This window comes from Chaetura pelagica, unplaced genomic scaffold, assembly GCF_000747805.2.
Source record: "Chaetura pelagica isolate M959 unplaced genomic scaffold, ChaPel_1.0 scaffold596, whole genome shotgun sequence".
NCBI classification, from domain to species: domain Eukaryota; kingdom Metazoa; phylum Chordata; class Aves; order Apodiformes; family Apodidae; genus Chaetura; species Chaetura pelagica.
In genome coordinates this window covers 1,018,275-1,021,544 of record NW_009953725.1, presented here as the reverse complement: position 1 = coordinate 1,021,544, position 3,270 = coordinate 1,018,275, and positions in this window count along the sequence as shown.

Sequence of the window (3,270 nt, the reverse complement as noted above, 5' to 3'; positions counted from 1 at the left end):
TTTTCTAAGTGACAAATCTGAAAACAGGAAAAAGAAAATAAATTAAAAAAAAGAAGGCAAACAATTTTTACAATTCATCACATGTAACAGACTTTCAATTTGTACAGCAGGTCTGGATCCTTGGGAGAATAAAGATGACTGCTCCTTCAGTTCATGCAGTAACTGGCAACAGGAATAGCTGTTCCTAAAGGCAACCAGCCAGTAATTTGCTGGTACATTTCACAGCCATTTGCTTATACTAGAAAAAATTTGTGCCTCAGGCATCCTGGGTTCTGCAGAGCACTGTGAACAAATCCCTTTTTCAGAATCTGGTCCCTTTGTTTATTCCCGTTCCCGCTCCATGAATTCTCCCTATCTGCCTTCAACTATTTACACTATTGTATTGAAGTTTGATTTTTTTATCCTGCTTTTTTATACTACTGCAGCAACATTAGCAGGGCATTGGGAACAAAGGACAGCCTGTCTCTATCCTCTGTTTAAGTAACCAGTGTGAACAAAAAAAGGCCCTCCCAGTTTGCAAGCCTGACAAGGCCAATGCTGAGCTTACTGTGGTGGCAATACATGCACAGTCCCTTCCATCATCACAGAAGGGCACTAGAGTGGGACAAGCACTGCAAATAGTAGAGACTCTGCCAAGACTCAATCTCAGTACCCCATACACAGATCTTTGGTTAATGATAGCTCAGTAAAATGCCAGCACATCTATAGAAACACTAAGCAACCTATTTCTGATACCTCATGGGAATTACCCTTTCCTCCATCCACCAGCAAGTCCATGTTAAACTCCATACAGGAACCACAAAGGTTCTCAAATAAAGAGCTGAGAAATTTCAGAACAGAAAAAATGAGGATACTCCTCTTTCAAAAGACCAAACAGCTCAGAGTTCCCTGACATTTTCCAGGCATAAACTGACACAAAAATTTCAACTGTTAAGACAGCTAAATTGCCTAAGTTTTTAGTAAGTCAAAACATGCTCTTGCAGAAGAAAGTTTTGGCAGCTACCAGCTCTGCCTACAAATCTAGATATAGAGGGAATACACTGAAGTATTGAAAATAGTATCTCAGCCGCAAGGTTGCAGGACAATTCAGTCTCATGGTCAACAGTGAAGCCATAAACAAGTAGACAGTATATAAAAAAACTCAATTAATTCCAACAAAACCGTTATGCCCTACCATATTATTACTTGTTTTCATTTTGCTAGATGTGTCAGAAAAATCCCAAGACATTTGGAATCCAGGACTAGAAGCCTCAGAGATGGCTTCTGAAGTTCAAAGGTGTGTGATAAATTCATCAGATGGTGCTACAATTTTCAGAGAAGTTCAATATGCATTTTATGCATATGTGCAGGAAAGATTCCTCTTGCCCACCATACTTCAGCTGGCACACAAGAAATAGACATACCACTATAAAACTTAGAGACTAAATTAAAACCAGCATTTCATAACGGTGAACTAGATTATAATTTTGCCCTCATCTATTATCAAAGTCAACAGTTGTGATTGTGCCACTAAATAAAGACGGCTAAATCAAGCAAAACAGGTAGCAAATGCACCTATTTGTTATTTAGCCAGATTATCATTCAACTAGTATTTAGTTTATCAGTAATTTTTAGTATTGTGTCTTCATTGCAGAATGTAGCACAAAATCAGAACGTGTGGAACTGCAGGAATGGGGGCAGCTTTTATCCTGCAATATTTTATTCATAAGTATCAGTATCATATTAACTTCTCAGACACAAAAAATTGCTGTTCAGTTACATCACAGCTGGAAAGAATAAACAAGCTTCAAAGGAAAAATATTTTGCAGAAATTTTTCCATTACACCTTTTAATTGAAAATTTTTAACCACTGTATCACAACACAACATATTGTAGAGCTTCTATTAAGCACCAACAAAATTGCTTTGCTAGAGTAATACAAGAGCAAATAGGATTCAAGAGAAGTAATCTATTTTTTTACCTAATTCTAGTAATTTGATTTTATCAGACCTTAGCTATAGATGTGGAAATCATAGTTATAGTGCTAACGCATTCTACTTTGCAAGCCAGCATACTTTGCATACTTTAAAGTACACGAGACTCCTCTTTGATATTTTTCACAAGAAGAACGTGAATATCCTGAAAAAAAAAAATATTAAAAAATTCATGTATCCTGGTCAAACCACTACTCTGCATGTGTAGACTCATAAGCACATCCATAGCCCTCAGGATTTTTGAAACAAAACAATTACTTTGCTCTTGTATGAATAAGATACTAGAAAGAGCATGGTTCCTGCAGTCCTGAGGTATGCAGCAGTCTCTCATTACAGACATTCAATTATTAATTCTTTGTATCCTAGAAAAACCACCACTGATTCAGTTAGCCTGTCTTTAAAAGTAACAGTTCACTTTTACTACCTACTTCACTCTTCCTTACATTGATACCGTAAGTGAAACAGTCATGAATACCAACATGGTTTTTCATCAGAAAAGGAACATTTATCCCTAACATTGGGACAAAAACAACACATAAAGACTTCACTAGAGCGAGAAACTGGCTGTTGAGAACTGGTTACACGGACAGCAAGTGTCACGATCCGCGACGTATTATATCTCCTTTTTGGAGTGTATTAAGCTTATCAGGATTTGCTGAGAGATCCACACGTGGGTATTGCCTCACACAGAGGAGCAGGATCTTTGGCCCTGACTTTTCGAATGAATAACTTGCTCAGTGCTTACTAATATTTCCAATAACAGCAGCCAATCCCCAATTAGAATTTATGAAATGCACGGTTTATTGTGGGGAAAACAAAGCAATTTGGGGCAGGAGGTTCAAAAGGAGTTTAAAACACATTAAATATTAAAACACATGAAATATATATGGGAACACCTTAGTTACACACCTTATTTACCTATTTAAGTGATGGAAGGAGGGGGGAGAAATATGCCCGACGCAGTTCCCGTATAGGGTCGCGATTTGTGTGCAGGTAAGACAGGATTATACTTTCCCCTATAAGCTGGGGTAGCCGGAATTGTCTCACCACGCTGTGGCGAAGATAGGATGAGCTGGGTCTGGCTGGAGCGAAGCGGAGGTGAGCCGGGGCTCCAAGCGCAGGTTGCCCCCGACAAAGAGAAGCGGCGGCGGTGGCGGCAGCACGTGGCTTCGGGACCGTGGCTGCGGCGCGACGGTTTGCCGACCATGGAAATGCAGCAGTTTAGCGGCACGGCGAGCGGCTCCGGGACTTTGGGACTGCGACTTCAGCAGTTTGCCGCGGGAAGCGGCGGCGGCGA